Raw genomic sequence first — 22,613 nt, forward strand, 5'->3', positions numbered from 1 at the left:
TTTGATGTTATAATAGCCTCAGAGGGGCACCAAATGGCCTTTGAGGATGAGTCTTTGTACCTTGCCTTCCGGATGCACCATAGTCCCTATAAAGCTGATCCTCTCTTCACCTTGAGTCCTCTTTATCCTTCAAAAGCTCTTCTGTATTGAACAGAATGCTCCTTTAGCAGAGGAGGCACTGCTTCAGATAAACTTCTTCTTTTGGATGGGATAGCATCAAATAACATGGAGAACTTTTGCAGTTGTATTTGGAATCTAACGTAATTATACACCTAGACATTTCCAGAGACACAGGTGGTCCATCACACAGCACAAACACCTTGGTCATCCTCAGCACAGGTGTAGAAAAATCCCTGAACCTCTGGATTACTTCAAACATGGTTTTTCTCTCTACAATAATATGATAAATAATAAGCTTAACAATGATTTTTGGAAGCCATACAAAAGTCAACTCCGCACTACGTGATTTCCAGGTAGGCAAGAGTTTGTGTGTATAACAGGAGGTAGTTAGTCATTAATTTAGCAAGTGTAGGTCACATCCTGTTCTCCTGCTTGAATCCAGTTGAAGGCTGTCACAATAGGAAGGCAGGGGCAGTCAGCAAGGTAACCTCCAGACACAGTGCCATTTTTCTAGAAAAAGAGGTTTCGGAACTCACCATGAATGCCTCCCTTATTTTCTTAGAATGGCAATGGCACCCACCTGAGAGGTGCTGGAACTGAGTTCTTGTGAGTTCCCCCTGAAAAAAGGCCCATAATCATTGGATTACAGCTCAGATCATATCATTGGGCACACTAGCTGGTGGCAGCTGTAGTCCAATACCATCTGAAAGCCCACACATTCCTGCCCCTACCCTAGGCCTTCCAATGGTCTTTCAGGTGTTGTTGAACTACCATGGTCCATGCTTGCTGGGGCTGATAGTCCAACACCCTTTGTTTGCATATTCTAGACATGAATCAGAAGATCTTCTTTTGGGATTTGGGGGAGACTGTGGATCTACAGCCTCTCCCAGTACAAACCCAGTATGCCCCTGAAACACCTCAGCAGCCTCACAGAGGAGGCGTCTAACACCAGATTTCCCTCTATGGGCACAGACCTCTCTTTCCACCATTGGAGAGGGAGTTCCAATAGATGTCTTTGGGACACCCACCCATGTTACTATTGTATTTTATCTGTGTATTTTATCTTATTTTTGTAACTGCCTTGAAAGTTCCTGCAGTGGTGGTCTGTGAATCTTTTGACTGGGTAGATAAATACATTCTACAAATGACAACATGAGAGTCAGTGACTTGGCTAATTCCGAGCAGTGAGACCACTTCCTGCATTATATTATCCCTACATTTGTTCTGTGGTTTCTCTTCCACTATAAAGCCAATCAGCTCCAGACAGCATGGCTAATGGTCAGGAATGATGGAAGTTGTAGTCCAGCAAAAGCATCTGGAGGACCACACATTGACAGTCCCATACTCTAGAGGTAAATGATCGTGAAAACAGGCCTGAATGGGCTATATCACTGGTTAATAGTAATCATTTCTACTATTTTTTCTCTCCAACATCACCACTTACCTCTTCACTGGCTTGCCACCTAGTCATTTAGATCAATGTTCTGCTTTATCTATTTCTGCTTCTTCCCATTCAGCTAGCTGGCGCTTGCACCTGGTTCTGCATGTCCCAAACACATAGTTATACCAGTTGAAAAGAAAGAACAAATTTGCCTTTAACATCATTCCAAAAGTTGAAACCTCAGACTGCTTAGTTATCCCTGTCAGCCTCCCTCGGAGTTACAAATTACACCTTCTGCCAAGCCCGTCAATCCAGAGCTGTCCAACACACGGAATGGGGCTTCCACAGGCAGACAAGCATTTTCAAGGTTGGGGAAAGGGAGGAACCTGACCAGCCTTATAATCAATCTCAGACAGTTCCACCTGACAAGAAAATCACCAATGCAAGACGCTGTGCTGCCAAAGGCAGTGGGTTACTAGACAACAGCCCAGATACAGCGCTGGCAGATATATTCTACTCTGAGCAATTTTCAATGCACCATTTGTGTTATTCAGATCATCCAGCATCAGAATAAAGCAAGATAAATGCTGAGTTTTGCTTGCTGGAAACTGATTTACGTTGTTAGCAAGGCTCAGGTAACTGATCTATGTGCATTCCGAATGGAACCCATATTGCTCAAGCAAGAAAAGGGGGACTTGGTGCCAAAGAATCATAGAATCATAGAATTGGAAGAGACCACAAGGGCCATCGAGTCCAACCCCCTGCCAAGCAGGAAACACCATCAGAGCACTCCTGACATATGGTTGTCAAGCCTCTGTTTAAAGACCTCCAAAGAAGGAGACTCCACCACACTCCTTGGCAGCAAATTCCACTGTCAAACAGTTCTTACTGTCAGGAAGTTCTTCCTAATGTTTAGGTGGAATCTTCTTTCTTGTAGTTTGGATCCATTGCTCCGTGTCTGCTTCTCTGGAGCAGCAGAAAACAACCTTCCTGAACTCATAATGTGAAATCAGACTTTGTGCAGTGAGAAAAATGGCCAATGTACAGCCAATGGGATCTGGCGTCATCATTTTCTCAGTGAGGGTCAGTGGGTCTTTTTTTATTTTTTTCATACATAAGAGAATCGACAACTATGTCCAAAGTTTTAAAAGTAATAATATAGTGTTGGAAACTAACAACATCCAGATGCTCACAGATTCCCCATCCCCCAAAGAGACTTTTCTATGAGCCATGAATCAGAGCCAACTACCTATTCAAGGGGACACGGGTGGCGCTGTGGGTTAAAGCACAGAGCCTAGGACTTGCCGATCAGAAGGTTGGCGGTTCGAATCCCCACAATGGGGTGAGCTCCCATTGCTCGGTCCCTGCTCCTGCCAACCTAGCAGTTCGAAAGCACGTCAAAGTACAAGTAGATAAATAGATACTGCTCTGGCAGGAAGGTAAACAGTGTTTCTGTGCACTGCTCTGGTTCGCCAGAAGCGGCTTAGTCATGCTGGCCCCATGACCCGGAAGCTGTACGCCGGCTCCCTCGGCCAATAAAGTGAGATGAGCGCCACAACCCCAGAGTCAGTCATGTCTGGACCTAATGGTCAGGGGCCCCTTTACCTTTACCTTACATATTCAAGAGAGATTATATTTTTTGCCACATGTTTTAGAACAGTATATTGGGGGGGGGGCGCAGTCAAAAGAAGCTATAGTTATATCTATCTATATGTATATCTATATCTATAATTTTTTTATTGGTTTTTTGCATGAACAGCTTAATAATATCATAACAAATATTTGGCTATCACAGCCTAAGACTTCCCTCAATCCCCTTCTAATGGTTTTCTAAATTCCTCTCTATTTTTGCATTTTATTACTATACTTATTGCTTTAAATCCACTCTTACATCATCTATTTTTAATCCTTTCCACAATAATTTATAAAGTCCCCCTTACAAAACTTCTTGTAACCCTACAAGCAATGTTAAATAATTACAATTGTCTTTCAAATACAACATAAATTCCTTCCAGTCCTTTAGGAAAATCTGGTCCTGCTGGTTTCGGATTTTCCCTGTTAGTCTCGCCAGCTCGGCATAGTCCATCAGTTTCGTTTGCCACTCTTCTTGTTGATGTTTCCTCTTGCTTCCAATGTTGGGCTAATAATATTCTTGCTGCAGTGGTCACATATAAAAACATTTTTTTTATCATTGTTATGGATTTCTGAACCTACCATACCAAGTAAAAGAGCTTCTGGTTTTTTTGGAAATGTATTGTCAGGGAACTGCCATCGGAGCAGGAGGAGGTGAGAGGGCTCCCGGATGATGGTGGAGAGGGTCCCAGTAGGAGGAGGGATAGCCCATACGCTGGGGAAGGAAATCAGCGTAACACCAGTGGAGAAGGGGAGGAGATAGAGGAAGCGGAGAGGTGGCTCCAGGACTCTTCGCAGGAGACAAGCGGAGAGGGGACTAGTACTCCGTTGCCCACACCCACCTTGCGCAAAAAGCTTTTGCGCAGGCAACGGGGGAGGAGACTGGGCGTCAAGCAGCTTTTATGTTGGAAGCGGTTTAAGAAACGCCCACTGACGAATTCTGCCAGCGACTGAGGCAGCCACGGAATAGAGGGCTGTCTAGTCAGAAAGGGTTCAACCATGCAACCTAGCCAGGAGTAAAGGCTACTTACGCACAAGCAATCCCTAGAACCATTACATGTATATTTCAACATTTTTTAAATTTCATTTTAAATCATTTCCCAGAAGTCTTTTACTTTCTTACATTCCCACCACATATGGTAAAATGTTATTCTTTTTCTTTACATTTCCAAGATTTATTATTTGTTTTATACATTTTGGCTAGTTTTACTGGTGTTAAATACCATCTATACATCATTTTCTTTAAACTTTATTCCCTCTTTCCATAATCTCCCCCAATTGTCTATTGGTATATTGTGGCCTATGTCTCTAGCCTAATGTATCATAACTGATTCAACCTCTTCATCTTTTAAATCCCATTCCAATAGTAATCTATGCATTTTGGATAGTATTTTAAATTTATTATTTAGCAATTCCAATTCAAATCTCGAATTGCTACGTACAAATCCATTTTTATTTTTGTTTTCTTTAAACATTTCATTGACTTGATGATAATGCAAGCTATAGTTATATCTTGCTGGATAGGAGCCTTGTTTCAAGCCCTTGTCCCCGAAAAAGAAACAAGGCCTTTCCTATCTCACAACAAGCCATAGAGCTTGAGATGGTGTAGCTGTTTGCCGTCATGTATCTGTGTAAGACGCGTGCAAAAGGCAAAACAAATTTCCAACAAGATATTATGTGCATTAATTATTTCTTAACCCACTGCAAATATGTATGGAAGAGGGAGTACTGGCTCAGTTCATATTAGGAATTTTGCATTCGTTAGAACTCAGACGTTTCTTTGCATTTCCTTCGTTGCCTTTTCTGAAATTAATATATGCAAGCAGAGATGGGTTCTGCCAGTGGAGCTCCTATAGAGCAGAACTGTCATTCATCAGCGGACGGGTGGCCCTGAGAGTAAACCATCATTACGGTTTCATAACATGCAGTTTCTTACCTCTGACTTTAAGATCCTTTGTGTGATTCTGCACCAGTTACTGAGCCTTAAGAGTTATACTTTTATTTTTAGAAAAGAATATATGAAAATAATTAATTTCATAGGGCTGCTCTGAAGCTAAATTTATTAATATTTCTTTAAAAGAAATATTTCACTGATGATGTGATGGACGGTGGTGAAAAAGTGTATAGTATTGTAATGGGTTTCTGGAATATGCTGAAGGCACTGCTTTTTCCCTCTCGTTTTCTCTCTCTTGGACTGGTGGGGTAGATCAGGTTGATTAAATAGCTATCAAGAGAAAACAAACAGAAATGTTTGATAACCTGATCTGGAAAAACAGACAACATGCATTTGCTGGAAAACATCAGAATGGCTAGTGGAAAGCATTTTTACTTGGCTCTTGCAGAGTTTGTGTGAGCCCATGCAATGAAGAAAGTAGCAAAGACCTCTGCCTATATTTATACAGCAGTACCTCGGGTTACATACACTTCAGGTTACATACGCTTCAGGTTACAGACTCCGCTAACCCAGAAATAGTACCTCGGGTTAAGAACTTTGCTTCAGGATGAGAACAGAAATTGTGCACCAGCGGTGCAGCGGCAGCAGGAGGCCCCATTAGCTAAAGTGGTGCTTCAGCTTAAGAACAGTTTCAGGTTAAGAACAAATTAAGAACGAATTAAGTACTTAACCTGAAGTACCACTGTATTCCATGTGGACCATCGATTATTTGCAATGAAACTTGGGGAGGGGAGTGTAAATTGGTTGATTTGTTTATGTGCAGTTATGGATCTGGTTGAAAACAGAACAGGTTGAGTACCAAAGAAAGCAGATCAGGACCTGATGGCAAGAGGCAGGTGGCCTCAGAATAATCTCCATGCATAAACTCATTCTTACTCTCTGAAAAAAATGAGGTATAAGCAATATAAGCTGCTTATTTTGCTCTGGCTAAACCTAGGGCTTGACCTGCTGTGGCTTTAGAACTAGTATTTTCCCTGCTTCAAACTATAGGCTCAGATGTTTAGAACTGGAAAAGTTTATTTGGAGGTTATCTAATCCAATTTCCTGCTAAGTGCATGATCTACGATGAAGGGTGCAGGTTAGTCAGATGGCTGTCAAGTCTCTGTGTAAATACCTTCAGCAGGTGAGCCCATCATTATCCAAGGCAGGGTATTACCCTATCAAACAGCAAATTTCTCCTGATTATTACCTGAAATATGCTTCCCTTTGATTTTCACCCATTAGTTTAAGCTCTGTCTTCTGCCTTCTCTTGTAGCTACAGTTCTTTCATATTTATTTTTTATTTGTTGCCTGAACAAGTAAATAAGCAGGGTTGTGTGTCTCTGCGTGTGTTGTTATGAAGACACATTATATCTTCACAGTGCTCTCCCCCACAGAAAATGGACCCTGTAAATACTGCCTTGAACTTTTCACCACTCAGTGTAGAATGAGTGAAGCAGGTTTATTCTTCAGCTCCATTAGGAGTTTAAGAAGACTGGAGTCTGTAGCTGGCACATCAATCTAAGATTGCTTCACAGATCTTAAAGTTGCTCAGGTTGGTATGACTGACTTGAAAAATCCAGCTTTGATTTTATTAAAAGCAGAAGCCCAGGTTTTTAAGCCACAGGGACATGGGAATATGATTGCAGGTTACGAAAAGGCTCAGAAATTGACATTTCCTAGATGAGCAATTGTAGGATCGCCAAATGCCAAGTACAGTGGTACCTCAGGTTAAGTACTTAATTCGTTCCGGAGGTCCGTTCTTAACCTGAAACTGTTCTTAACCTGAAGCACCACTTTAGCTAATGGGGCCTCCTGCTGCTGCCACGCTGCCGGAGCACGATTTCTGTTCTCATCCTGAAGCAAAGTTCTTAACCTGAAGCACTATTTCTGGGTTAGCGGAGTCTGTATCCTGAAGCGTATGTAACCTGAAGTGTATGTAACCCATGGTACCACTGTATTTCACCTGCCCAATCAGCAATTTGTACTGCCTTGGGCAGTATCAGGTATTTTCTTGAAGAAACTAGATACTTTGCAGCAGAACCTGGTAGTAGATTTGGAGTGGCGAATGTGGGACCCTCCAGATGTTGTTGGACTACAACTCCCAAAATCCCTGATGACAGGCCAGGGTGAAGAACAGGATCTTGCCAACAGGCCAGACTGTTATCTCTGCTCCTCTACCTGCTGCAGTCCATGTTTGACAGATGGGCAGGGATGCCCATCTGTCAAACACAGATGACATCACAATGACATAAGATGATGCTTTTTTACTGATATGGTTTGATATCAAACTATGCAGGCGAAAGAACAGCCTACAAAACACCAACCATCAGCTAAGGATTTGGTCTTGCAGAATCCCTTACAAAGTGCTCCATAAAAACCAATAATTAGCTGACGGTCAGGTCTTGCCACAAGACTGATAGAAGAAGAAGGAGGAGGAGGAGGAGGAGGAGGAGGAGGGGAGTTTGGAGTTGATATCCCACCTTTCACTCCCCTTCAGGAGTCTCAAAGCAGCTAACATTCTCCTTCCCCTTCCTCCCCCACAACAAACACTCTGTGAGGTGAGTGGGGCTGAGAGACCTCAAAGAAGTGTGACTGGCCAAAGGTCACCCAGCAGCTGCATGTGGAGGAGCGGAGACGCGAACCCGGTCGTGATAATCAGGTGATTGTTGGATCTTGCAAAGCTCTGTGCACGGTTCATTTTGCAGGGCATTCCAGGCATCGCTGAACAGCTGATAGGTGGTGCCTTCACACACCTCTTTGGCTGAACCTGGTCTTTATAGGCAGGTGGATTTGGCTTGGACAAAATGGTTATACGGACCAAACTAGGAGGCCTTACGGGCCTAATTCTGCCCATGGGCTGCAGGTTCCCCACCCCTCCATTGAGCCATTGTGACTGGGACTGGTGGAAATTGGAGTTCAAGAACATCTGGAGGGCCATAGGTTCCCCACTGATGGAGTGAAAGTTAATTTCTTTTCTATTGATTCTGCATCTCTGCTCCCAACATATCAAAATCCACCAGAACTCACCAAACATTCCAGGCTCCAACGCCTTGCCCACCAAACTCCATCCAGTGATCAGAGCAGTGACTAAAATTTTGAAAATCACTTCTTTGGAAGCCTAGTATTTTCCCATTTGACTATTCAGTACATTGTGCTGATGGTAGCCTTGAAATCATGGATTCTGTTTCTGGGCACTTATGAATGTGTCCACTAGTACAACAATGTAGCAGGAAACCAACTTACCTTGTTACCCACTTCATTTTAAATTTTAAAATAAACTTTAATCCTTAAAATGTAAATGAAAGCCATTGCCCAAGAAATCCCAGAAAAAGGAAACGCTAAAGAATATTTATCTTGGATTCTTTCAGTTTCTTCCTTTTAAAAGCATACTGGAATCCATTTGAGGGGAACAGTATTTTCTTCCTCTTTCTTCCTTGTTGATGGCAAAATCTAAGTTACATATTATGGAGTGCCATCTACTGGCAGTTTCTCTAACTAGTGACTCTATGCCTATGCTACTAACCTCTTTTATCCAAGTTGCCTTGAGGGCATCAAAGGCAATCAGACACTGGGAAAAATGAGAGATTCTGACACACAGAATTTCCTCTAACATGAAGGACAAGGAAAGGAGCAACCATAAATTTTGGATAATTGTTTGACAGTTGTGTAAGGAGGATTCATCTCTGCATAGGTACTGCTTATACCTTTAAACCCAGTTCCATGCACAGCATAAATAAATCCAGAGTAGCCATTGAATCCTTTCTCCAGAAAGAAATATGTGAGTTTGAAGCAGGCGGCTCATAACGCATTAGGATTTAAGATAGAAATAGCAATGAATGGCTAGAATCAGAGTCACCCTGTTCCTGTAACACAGGCATCGGCAACCTTTGGCCCTCCAGATGTTTTGGCCTACAACTCCCATGATCCCTAGCTAACAGGACCAGTGGTCAGGGATGATGGGAATTGTAGTCCAAAACATCTGGAGGGCCAAAGGTTGCCTATGCCTGCTGTAATACCTTGAGAAAGCCACTCCCGACATAAGGAGGGGGGGTTGTGGGCTCACGCCCCCACCTACATTCTCGCGGGGCTGGCTGCAGCCCCGCGGGACTCAGGGATTTCCCCGGTTTATTATTATTCATCACCCACAGCGCCAGCCAATTGGCTGGCGGTAGGGGTGGGCTTACTAGGGGCATTTAAGGTCGGGGCAGCCCTGGCTCGCCCCTTTCTTTCCTCTCAACAGCTGCGGTTTCCCACCCACCCACCCTCTAGGTCTGCAATTGGACTTTGCTATGGGCTTCGGCTGGTCGCCGCAAGGGGCCTGGTAGGAGTTTTTCCATTTGGCTAATTGGCTGTATTTTAGAAGCCACTTGGTTTTTTCGCCTATCTCGTAGCAAAACGTCACAATACCTTTGGTTTGGGCAGTTAGGCATTGGCAGGGGTATTGTTATGCAAATGAGTTGGGGGGAGGAGTGCCATCACCTCCCCCAAGATCTAGTTCGTTAAAGGACTCCGGGGGGGGGGGCGTCGCCTCGTCCGAAACCTATGGAGGCTAGGGCCTAAAGCGCGCTCCCGAGCGGTAACCCCTCGGGGAGCGCCTAGGGATGTGCATCTCGGGGGCTCCCCCTGTTGGTGCTTAACCCTTCCCAGTTATACCAGATAGTCTGATAGGGCCAATGCCTAAAGCCAATACCGTTCTTACCTGTAATCAATAAAGTTGTAGCTATCTTTCGCCCATTATTTATTCCATCTGTGGGAGGGGGCGGGAATCGCCACGCAACATGGGAGCCTTGATACATATATGGAGTTCCTATGCAATCAAGCACTTCCTTATTCATTTCAATGGAAGGGGCACGTGACTCTTTTGCACATGTACAACCTCCCCCAATATTGAAGTGAATGGGGTAGCCTACTCACACGACAGCTCCATGAATGGTGTGGTACACCTCTGGAGTCCTGATCTAGAGGCCCTGGATTGCCATGTTTTTTCATGAAAGGATTTGAGCGTGTGGTTGTGCTTATAGTAACCAAACTCTCTACTAGTAATGGGGGAGAAATGAGATTCTGTTTGCGTTTAAAGGGAAACCTACCCAATTCACACTTTATGGAACCATACCAAAACATGGCCATTCTCTGAAATGTTCACTTCTCTGAATTTTGCAGTGAACTTCTCAAGGCAAATATTTAACGTGTGCAAAAATGCTTATACATTTTTGTGTAGAGTGTACATAAAAATAGTGAAAATAAACATACAAAAATGCTTTGGAAATTGTGTACATTAAACAAGATTGCATTAAAAAGTGTCAGATTTTTTACGCAATTTTGCTTAATATACACAAAAATGCCGATGGGTTTTTTATGGTGACTTTTTTATTTTAGAAAAGCAGACAGATAGGGAACTGTGGAGAACTGAATTTAAGATTGGAAAAATGAGAAAGAAAAATTGATAGATTTGCCTTTCCTTACTTTTCACTGACGTGAAAAGGGACGCGGGTGGCGCTGTGGGTAAAACCTCAGCGCCTAGGACTTGCCAATCGCATGGTCGGCGGTTCGAATCCCTGCAGTGGGGTGCGCTCCTGTCATTTGGTCCCAGTGCCTGCCAACCTAGCAGTTCGAAAGCACCTCCGGCTGCAAGTAGATAAATAGGGACCGCTTACCAGCGGGAAGGTAAACGGCATTCCGTGTGCTGCGCTGGCTCGCCAGATGCAGCTTGTCACGCTGGCCACGTGACCCGGAAGTGTCTGCGGACAGCACTGGCTCCCGGCCTATAGAGTGAGATGAGCGCACAACCCTAGAGTCTGGCAAGACTGGCCCGTACGGGCAGGGGTACCTTCACCTTTAACTTTTACTTTTCACTGAAGCCCAAAAAGCTGAATGCTGCAATATTTTCATACGCAATGCAGATACAGTCCAAATGTTCAGTTTGTTGCTTTAGTAATACAAGATGATTTTTAAAATAAAAGGCACACATACAGCTTTAAGTAGATAAGACTCAGTCATCGCTACAGAATCCTTGCAGATGTCACATGGAGACAACACTCCAACATCATGTGACATGCAAGTCAAAACTCTGAATTGGTATAGCTCCAACCACCGAACCATGGTAGAGTGGTTGCAGATGAGATTGGTTCCCTACCTCTGTTCATTTCTTCACTCCTGCTCTTCTCTCTCATTTGTACTGAATCCTGCACTGAGACAGTAGGAATCTTTAATCTTCTCTTTGAATTCATTTGAGATGTGATAGATCTCGTTTGCATTTAAGAAAGTGTCAGTGGGACCATGATAATACATCTCAAATGGTGAAAGTTTGCATCTTAATTGATTACCCATGATGCTCTCTGGCCAAGTCCTCAGCTACTAATAAAGCATCAAGGGGTGTAAATGCAAAGGGAAGGGGGAAGGGAAGGCACTGAAGAGTTTAAAAGGGATTTGTGATAATTCCTCCAAGACGTCCCTGTGTGATGCTTCCCGGTCAATAGGAGATTAGATCGAAGAGTGGATTTAAACAAAGTGTTGGCTCATCACAGACATTTTTAATCCCCTTCTATCCATTCCCACAATAGGTATTAATGGAGAAACAACACACACACACACAGCCCTGCAGAGGTCTTTTCATTTTCCTCTTCTCTTCCTCTTTCTTTTTTTAATTCACCAGCATATCTAGTTGAGCAGCAAAGAACTGAGCTCTCATGATCCCTTTGTTCCCAAGAAGGTAGCTATCAAGATGAAATCTGAAATGTTGATACACGATTTCAGAACTGACAAGTTCCCCACTGTAATCAGAAACCTTCTGGATTTTAGTCTGACTTTGTAAAGAAAGAAGACAACTTCCACGCTCTGGAGAAAAGGTGGGATGGAACTGTTGGCTCTAGAGCACATATTTTTCATGAATAAGGTCTAGACTCATAGACCTCCAGTCTAGAAGCCTGAAATTGTATAGTTGGAAGGAATCATGAGGGTCAACTAGTCCAACCCCTTGCAATGCAGAATTCTGTTTTGCCCAACATGGAGCTTGAACCCGCCACCCTGTGATTAAGTGTCTCTTGCTCTACAGACACAGCTACCTGCTCGGTAACAACTGCTTGGTAACAACTGATGGGAAAGATCTCTGCTTGGGTTCCTGGAGAGCTACTCTAGTCAATGTATACCAGGGCTAGCCATCATGGTGGCCTCCAGGTGTTAGACTACAACTCCCACCATTCCTGACCATGCTGGCTGAGACTAATGGGAGTTGAAGTCCAACAACATCTGGAGGCCACCATGTTGGCTACCTTTGCCATTTAGAATGACCTGGCCATACTTTGGGAGGGTACCTCCAGGTATGTCCAACATAAAGGTATGTCTAATATATAATGTAGGGATAGCCTGCTTCCAAAAGCTAAAGTCTACATACAAAGAGGTCTACCAGTAGCCTCCCCATATTATGGAGATAGGGCACACCTACTCCCCTCTCAGAGCTGCAATTCCCAGAGTTCCCTGTGAAGCAGAATTGACTGTTAAACCACTCAAGGGTTTTAGAGAGGAACAAAATCCTCCTAACAACCATCAGCTTCCTTCAGAAACTGCAGCTTCCAGAATTCTTTGGGGGAAGTCATGACTGCTTAAAGTGGTATCATAGTGCTTCAAATGTATGGTGTGAATGTGGCTCAACACTTTGCTGTTTACAACCATAAATTTTAAACATTACAGATCTGATGAGAAAAGTTAATGGCGTTATAAGCAACATTCTCTACGCTAGAATTCCGTCTTTCATGGTTGCAAATATTCTTCTCCCTGATAGAATTGAGGCTTGCTTCACTGTACTAATTTTCAGGAGACTCAAATTAATTTCATGTCCAGATGGTACATTGTGCCAGCTAAAATATACAGAATTATGAAACACGTTCCTCTAAAGTATAACACTGGGGAAAGCTGTGTTCTAGTACAGGAATTTTGGGAAAGAACAAATTTTTTGTGAAGGAACAAAAGATATTGTCGTACTGTATATAAAGGAAGCCGATAACACTTTCTCTCATTATAGGATTTGTCCCTCATCTCCCCAGCCTTGATGTGAAATTATATGGGCACCTAAGTGGAAAAGCATAGAGCTCCCATCCTAAAGAGCATCCCTTGCCTATAGGCTGCCTGGAAGCTCTGCCCCTTAATACCTGATGGGGGAAATCACTCTGCAAGCATGTGCTCAAAAGACTGTTTATTAAGGGTCAGAGCAGGCCCCAAGATTCTCATTGCAGCCATAAAAAAAATAAATCCAATATCTCTCTGAGTTGCCCTGTGCTATCTTCACAGCAGTCTGTGTTTTGGGTTCTGAGCTGCTCTGTTCAAAACCCTCTCCACTGCTAATCACTGTAGGCAATACTAAGCTAGATGGATCTCTAGTCTGAACCAGCATAAGGCAATTTCCTGTGCTTCTGTGTTACCCCATTTGCTATATTGGGTAATCTAAAAATGGTTATAATTCCCCCTCCTTTAGCCAAAGTGGATGAAATTTGCAGGCACCGGAGCCCTTCTGCAGCAGATTAAAGGGTAAAGGGACCCCTGACAACTAAGTCCAGTCACGAATGACTCTGGGGTTGCGGCGCTCATCTTGCTTTACAGGCCGAGGGAGCCGGCGTTTGTCCGCTTCCACAGACAGTATTTCTGGGTCATGTGGCCAGCATGACTTAAGCCGCTTCTGGTGAAGATTAGGTCTGCCAAATTGCAGACGATATGTCCAGGTGCTTTTTGTGGGAGGAGGAGGAGAAGGAGAATATAAGTGGTTCTATATTTCCCCTTTATATTTGTTTATATCTACAAGCAACATATAACAGAAATAAACCAAGCCAAATAAGCATTATGTCACTAATAAGCATTATGTCACAACTGTGCTCTTATTAATGTTTGCAGCCATCAACTCACAAGCCTGCATGTTATTGCACAAGTATGTTGGTTAGAATGTGAGAATAGGAAATGGGCATCCATATTCAAATCACTACACAGCCATCTTTGGGTTCTCTCAACCCAACCTACCTCACAGGGTTGTGAGAAAACAATGGGGAATGGGTTAGCAATACATTCACCTTGAGTGGAAGAAAAGGTAAGATAAATGTACCACAGAAAATTAATTGGGGTTGATATAATGTGCTCTTGGCACTCCATCTGCATCAGGAGGTAGGACTGTCATTCTCTTCACAAAATGAAGCTTTTGAGAAGTCCTCAAGGGTGATCCTTGCTAGTTTCCTTCCAGAGTCTTGCCAGGAGGCATGAATGGTGACTGTACTGTGGGGGGGAAAGAGTATAGATATCCAAAAAGAAGCAGTGTTGGATAAAAGGGCATGGCTGAACAAAATTCCACGAGCTGATCAACAATAAATTTTTTTTTGCTTACCTCAGAATTCCTTGAATGTTGAGTAATCCAAGTACAATATGAGGTAAAGGTAAAAGCTAGCTAAAGGATCCCCGGATGGTTAAGTCCAGTCAAAGGCAACTATGGGATTGCAGTGCTCATCTTTCTTTCAGGCCGAGGGAGCTGCTGTTTGTCCACAGACAGCTTTCTGGGTCATGTGGCCAGCATGACTAAACCACTTCTGGTGCAATGGAGCACCGTGACAAAAACCAGAGTGCACGGAAATGCTGTTTACCTTCCTGCTACAGCAGTACCTATTTATCTACTCTCACTGGCATGGTTTAGTAAACCAAGTACAATATGAGCCTCCAAATGTCTCTAGGCTTTGTTTTGTGGCAGTGACTACTGAAAAATGCTTTTACCAACCTTTGTGAGTGCAGAGATTAGGTACATACATGCTGTGGTAAAACAAAAAAAAGTGTTCTCTTTTTAGTAGCTAAGGCCCCTATTGTTTCAATTTCAGCTAAGTAGCCTTCACCTGGTGGCACCTAGCTCAAAGCTATGACTTCCAGGGTCAAAAGCAGCTGGAATCAGAATGAAAGGCAGACACATTTATAGGCTGAGCAATGAAACTGCATGATGTGTTTGGCTCTGTGTATCTATATACTCTGTGTCTGGATGCACTGAGCAGGTCTTAACTCTTCCTTTCATGCATTCACTAAGATCTGCAAACTACCACTTTTGTGGGTAGCAAGTGATTGCCACAGTTAAGATGCATTTCGGTTTTAGCTGCAAAGAATCCACTAAAACTCAAGGGTCATATCTATTGCTAATTATACTCAGATTAGACCCACTGAAATTAATGTACAAGAACAAATCCACACCATGCATTTAAAGCATTCAATGCACATTTAAAGTATATGACTTCCCACAGAGAACCCTCAGAATTCTAGCTCCCACTCTCAGAAGTACACTTCCAAGTACTCTTAACAAACTACAGTTCCCAGGATTCTTGGGGGGAAGTCATGTCCATTAAATGTGCATTGAATGTGCTTTGTTGTGTGGTTCTGCCCCTAGGTTCCTTAATTTCAATGCTTCTTAGTTGAGTATGACCCCAAGTCATGCCTTTCTGTCCATTCATACAAACATATTGTCTCTTCACCAGAAGTGCTCATTAGAGCAATGCAATCCCATGCACACCCTCTAATGCCTTGAGTTCATTACTCACTGTGTAGGTGTGTATAGGATTGCAGTCTTAATCAGCTTTCTTGTATCCAGACAGGTAAGGAATGACCAAATCTAGTGATCTCCTTTTCTCCCCCGTGTCTCCATTTCTCTCAGCAGTGATTCACCACAGATCCCAAGAGACCGGTTTACATGGCAGTTTAATTTCAAGGAAAGCGAACACGTATGTTTTTCTGACAGTGGAGCAATTAGCATAGTTTTTCAGCAGTCAAGCCACAGTACACAGCACCTATGGAGAGAAATAACCTCAGAAAGAGCAGATAGTTCTTTAACAAGCAGATGGCAGCTTTCTCTACATCATCACCCTATGGCAATCTTTCTCAAGAGCTGCTTCAATGAGCTTCAAGCAGCTTAAGAACATCGGAAGACCTCTGCTGCATCTGACCCAGCTTTCATCTACTGTAGGGTCCAGCTTCCAGCAGTAGACAGCCAGATGCTTCTTAGAAGAGCAAATGGAGGGTATGTGAAGTTTCCCAACAAACAACATAGGTTTACTATCATGGCACTTACAGAACCCTGGACAGCTCCATTGGTTAGAGCGTTATGCCGCCAATGCCAAGGTTGCAGGAGGCTGGACCAGATTATCCTCAGGATCCCTTCCAACTCTACAATTCTATGACCGCCTGACAGCTGAGTAGCTGCTGCTTACTGTGAGGGAGGCAGATGAGTTGGCAGAGAGGTTGGTGTGGGGCAAATGCACTGAAGGAGCCAATCAAGCACTTCTGCCAGTGTGTTTGCCCTATGCCAACTTCCACTAACTCACCATCCCAGTAAGCAGCAAAGACTCAGCTGCTGGGAGATCAGGTACATGCTGCCGCCCCACAATGCTATCTGCTACAGCTTTAGAATACTGAAACCCAGCACAATCTTAATTATGTCTGCTCAGAGGTACATGTCCTATTGTGTTCCGTGGAGCTTACTCCCATGTAAGTGGGAATAAGTTTGCAGCCCAAGTTTCTTAGGCAACTCTTTGAAAAAGAGTGCAGGCCAGGAAAATAAATGAATCTCGACTTGGGAGCTTTGAATCCTGAAATTATTTTTGTGTGCGTGAGATAAGTAAATACTGCGACTTTGTGTTTTCCATCTTGAAAAGCGAGCTCTATTTCGACTGAGTTCACATGCAAATCTTTTCTACAAAGCCCTCAAATGCTTCATCAAACAGCTACAGCTTAAACATTCTGGATAAGGTTTAAATAGTTTTCAATTCTGCAAACTAAACAAGAGAATTAAAAACGGAAGAAAGGAAGGGCCTTGCAGTTCTGCACTCTGTCTAATCCACTTTCTGGTGCTTGGTGTATATTACAAGGAAAGATAGCTCCATTCATCCCCCAGGGGAGGTGCAGCATGTAAAACAATACACAGAACTTGATTGTGAAGTGCTCATTTAACAAGACTCCAATCTAAATGTCAGTTTTTATTTCCCCACAGGCATCCATTCCTTTCAGGCCAATGTTGCTGGGCCTGACGCTCCAGTCATCAAAGGGATTCATGGCCATCATTTTTTTGCTGTCATTTTACTGGAATTACAGAGCAGTGTTTAAATTTTGGTATCATAAATATTATTATTATCAGCATCAGCATCATTACATTTATTAGTTGCCTCACATAAAAGAGTCTCAAAGTAATTTAACAAGATAAAATAGAGATAGAATAAAATCAATTATGAAAACTAGAGCATATAAAACCATGTACAATACACAATCCTTAAAATGTCCGTCCCTACCCCACTAAAAGATGAACACCATAGAAGAGGCCGGCTCAGCTACCAAAGACCGGAATAAATTTCTCCCAAGTCTAATACTTTTGTTTCTTACACTATGTTAACTACAAGGAGAAGACACAACCTACAAGGATAAGAGCCCCTATGCTGGATGCATTTACTTTTTACACATTTCTTTTCTTTCTTTTTGCATCGCAGTAAATAAAGAATCTGTGTGAAAGTAAATTATCTGAAGAAGTCTAAGGGTGAAATGAGCACCGGTGAAAGTGCAGGGGAATTCAATATGTAGGGAAGAAATATAGTGTTTATTTTTCTTACCCTTCACGCTGGCCCATTCAAAACAACTCAAGTGCGGAAAAACAAAGGATGTTACTAGCTTTATTAACCTACAGTTTTGCCTATCCTTTTCCAAGATCTAATAACTATATTTCTGTGACAAAGCTAGATCCCAAAGAGTCTTAAATCTATTCTTCAGCTTTAATGGATATAGAGAAATGCACATTGTTCCAATTAGTTGTGATCTGCAGCTATTGAAATCAGTGGGAGATTTCCCTTTAACTTCAGTGAGATAAGGCTGTGCACATGCTATACATTTAAGTCACATCCCACCCCACCCCCCCAAGGATCCTGGGAAATGTAGTCAGTGGTGGAGTTTCATGCTCCGGCACTGGGGGGGGGGGCAGAAAGCAGGCAGGAGCAGGCCTGGCGCACGTCCAGGGGGCGTGGTGCACTGCCTGCAGGAGCGGGGCGCCCAGCGCGGTGGGAGGCAGCTGCAATGGCACCCTAGGGATCGCACTGCCGGGGGCAGTGCACTCCCTCCACACTCCTCTTCCTCCGCCAGTGAATGTAGTTGACCTCTCACAGAGCTAAAGCTCTCAGCACTCTTAACAAATTACAATTCCCAGGATTCCTTGTGGGGTTTTAAATGTATAGTGTGTACACAGCTGTGAGCTGCAGTCTACGGGTTGGATCCAGACTCAGTTGCAGCACAATCCTATATGTGTCTACTCACAAATAAGGCCCACTGAATTCTGCCAGACTTAATCCAAGGTAAATATGGATAGAATTGCAGTGTTAGTTGCACTTCATTCACACTGGTTTCAAAGGGAGTTAAAACTCAACTAATTTACAGAGCAGCCATATGGACATTACTCAGGAGCAAGCCCCACTGAGTTCAATGGCACTTACTCCTGGGTAAGCATGCATAGGACTGCAGCCTCAGTTTGGCTCTAAAGGTATGCTTTTACATTCAGAAGTATGTACATTTTCAGCATAGGTCAAGAGCTGAGGATATCTCGATGTTAAATTTGATGCCGGGGATGTGAACTCTAAATCAGAGTAAAGAGGTTTACTCTTTAGGGTTGTTAAATGATCCCAAGTATGGTATGTGGAGGTGATCAAACGGCTCTATTACTTACAGTGACAGGCTAATAATGCCACACCACCTGAGGTTTTGCCTGATGAAGCACTGGGTTTGTCCTTTAAGGGGCTCAGGGAAATAAAGCGGAAATTTCAGTTAACTGGAGAAGGCACTGAGCATGGTTTGCTGTTGCTGCCTGTGCCCTGCTTAGGCACCTCTCATGTAAGGGTTGGCTGTGGCAGTGAAAGCGATATTACATTGTTCAGCTGCCCAAATAAATGTATTGCCAGGCAGCCTTTACTCAAAGGTGGTCATTCTAGTGCTCTAATTTGGACAGATCTTTCACCTACGAGCTGCTGTCACACAAGGGCTAATAGACTAAGTTACGAAGCAGGAAGTCTCTAGTTCAGATCTTGCCTCTACTATGAACTCACGACATGGCCACTCATTCTTCGCCTCAGCCACCCCCAATTGGCAATATAATGCTACAATTCCAGACCCTCCAAGTGCTCCTATTTTCCAGGGACAGTCCCAGATTTGCAGAAGCTGTCCAGGTTTCTGATTTGATCCTGGAATGTCCCACTTTTCTTTAGGACATCCATATTTTCATTGGAGAAATGTTGGAGGGTATGGAGTTATGCAGCCCCCCAAACCAGGAGATAAGTAACCATACAACCTTTAGAAGACATCTGAAGGCAGCCCTGTATAGGGAAATTTATCAATGTTTAGTGTTTTATTATGTTTTTATATATGTTGGAAGCTGCTCAGAGTGGCTGGGGCAACCCAGTCAGATGGGCGGGGTATAAATATTATCACTACTACTACTACTATTGAATTGGGTGTCCCTATTTTCATCAGAGAAATGTTAGTGGGTATGCAATTCCCTGAGTGGTTTAACAATAATCCCTCTTCCCAGGGAATGGTAGCTCTTTTGAGGAAATAGGGGCCTCCTATCAACACTCAGCACCCTTAACAAACTGCTGTTCCCAGAATGCTTTGGGGCAAGCCATGACTGTTTAATGTGACATCATGGGCCTTTAAATGTATAGTATGAGTGCAGCCTTGGAGAATGCTGTTCCATGAGTACTGAAGTAATATTCAGTTGCCCATCGGATTAGCTTCCATGCATGGAATGGCAGAGGGGACAGGATCATCTTGTCCTTCACCTCAGACAGCAAAGTAGCTTGGGCCACACCTGCCTGTACTGGGGTGGTGCAGGGAGGTCCGTCAAATTTGCCGACATGCCCATAAGACAGGGGTATCTGTCTCTCCACCCCGTTTCAACCCATGAAACAATTCACTTGGCGGCGCAACATCTGCCAATGGCAGGTGACCAACAGAGCTCGATGCATCCAGATGACTGCATCAAGTGAGCCAACAGGACTATAAACTGTGTACTGGGAGAGGGGAGGAGCATTCCTGGATCTCTGCATCCTGGAGGAAGCATCCTGAGGCCAAAAGCAAGCAGCTTTCGCTTTGACGCCAAATGAGAGCCTTTCGCCCTGCTCCCCTGCCGTCTCCCCCGCACCATGTTCCTTCCGCCGAGCTCTTTTCTACGGCAGTTTGCACAGCGCAAAGAAGTTGCCAGCTGCTGGGCTCATTTCCATTTCAAACCAGGCACCCTGTTTTGTTTCAAACAAGAGAAACACCTCATCCTCTCTTCAAACCTTTCCATTAAAATGCCGCAGATTGGCAAAAACAGGGAAGCTGTGCGAGACGCATTCTGTGTAGGAACGCCTAGATTGATGGCTACACAGCCATAGGAGTGCATCATAGATAATGCTGAATGAACACACACAGGCATGCATAAGGAGCTACTAACATTTCTATTTAGCTTTTTCCTCTTTTGTGGATGTGCCTCTTAGCTTGTCACCTGCCACATTTTGATGAAAGCAGATGTGCATGTTGGCGCCGAACTGAAGCTTGTTTGCAATATGCTGAAGGCATCTTTCTGGTTTAAAATATATAGCATCCCACACTTGCTATGGATAGTCATTCCTCTCCAGTATGAAGGATTTATCTTCTTTTTACATTTGACTTGCTACTAGTTAATTAAAGGACTGGTCCTGGAAAACTGTTCTAGAAAGCACTAGACAGAAAAGAGGGTTTTCCTACCTCTTTCCGTTAAGCATAGCAATTGCTTTGTTCCATGCTTGTCTTTAAAGCTGGGAGCCATGCCAGCTACATGCATACAAGATTTATGCGTTGTGGCAAATTGATCAGTAAATCAACCTTGAGAGACGTTGTCCATTTTGAATTGTATAGAAAATGCACATATTACGAGAGATGTACACTGAAATGCTTAAAACCCTGCAAACTGATGCAAAAATGGGGTAAACTGAATTTAAGTTTGGAGAAAAGAGAAACTCAGAGAAACCAAAACTGAGTGATTTGTCCATCCCTGCTCTACCAATGTCATGTGCTCCAGACAGGTGATTAGTTTATCTACAGTACCCATATGTGATGTGGTCAGGTGACCTGTATTGTGCGAATTGGCAATGACACACCACTGGAAGAGCCCGATTGGTTTCACTAATGCATCTGCGCAGCGCTGACATTGCCACTATCCTGACGCACCCAGCTAAGCTGCAATGATGATGCTGTCAGGAGTGTAGCTCTGTTCCACCACCGATGTTCAAATACTCTGCAATTTCACAAAAGGAAGTGATTTTCCAAGGGGGAAAAAATTCTATTTGCCCATAATCCTTCAATCACCATCCAAAAATATAAATAAAAAATGGGGGGATAGCTTACAAAATGTGTATCTCAGCAACTTGTCAGTACCACTTGTCCTGATCCATGTCTTCTTTGTGGTATCAGCACTGAGCCATCTTGAAAGGAGGGCCCTACAAGAAGAAAGCTTATAAATCTTCTTTCCTGTATGCTGCTGTTGAAACGAATGCCACTTCTAGGAATACTGTGTACAAGGCAAATGCTCAGAGAGCAATTTTATTAAGTACCACTCAAAAATATCTCATCTGGTAGGAAAATACGGCCTTGAAAGCGATGGGGAAAACCAGAAAGACAGATTTTGTGTTCCAGAAGTGCATGGAAATTACCCAAACACAGGTGTAAAATATAAATAACTGTGCTGTATTCTAAGGTAGGGGAGGGTAGACTTCAAGCTTGTGGGATCTACATTGGGTTTTTTAACAAATTGAGTGCACAAGTTGGAGTCTGGTGCAAAAGGCATCTGTTTAGAATTCAGAACATGAGAATTTTCCCTGAGTACCAGAACTATACTGAGTTCACAGTCCTTCCACACGCAAATCCCCCCACCCCAGTTGCCTCCCCCAAGACTTCTTTATTTCAACAATATAATGAGGAGGTCATATTTTTGTTACCATTGTTATACAACTTCAGTTTCAGGTTCCACAGACAGAGCTCCCTAAACAGTTATCAGCAGTGGACGGTGCAGGCTGCAGCAGCAGACATTCCAAAGATCCAAAATTACTGCACTCTTCTTTGCTAAGAGGTTAACTCATAATGCAGTGACAGTAAAGGAAAGATGATACAGAAAGATGTGGACAGTCTGAGAGAGAGCATCATACCGTGATGTGACAGCCAATTGGCGGAGTCACTGGATGTGTGCTATTCATCTGTGCAAAAGTCAATCAAGTTCATCCACAAAACGTGTCGATGAGATTTTGCTAACAAGAGGAGAATGACATCTCGATATGTGCAGGGAGGTTGCTATGCAAGTTAAAACAAACCACTAAAAAGATTTAGCTCTGCACTTGACAGAAAGCAGCCTTTCCTTTTCTGTGCCAATATTGATCTTGATGTTTTCTTGTCCATTAGGGCTGTGTGCTTCCCCATCCAGTTCTAGGTCCAGTTCAGGCCCAGTTCAGTGTGTCAGCTGGAGGCCTTGCATGACCCTAATTGTTTAATTGTTTAATT

This window comes from Podarcis tiliguerta (genome assembly GCF_965153285.1).
Source record: "Podarcis tiliguerta genome assembly, chromosome: 10".
Lineage (NCBI taxonomy): Eukaryota > Metazoa > Chordata > Lepidosauria > Squamata > Lacertidae > Podarcis > Podarcis tiliguerta.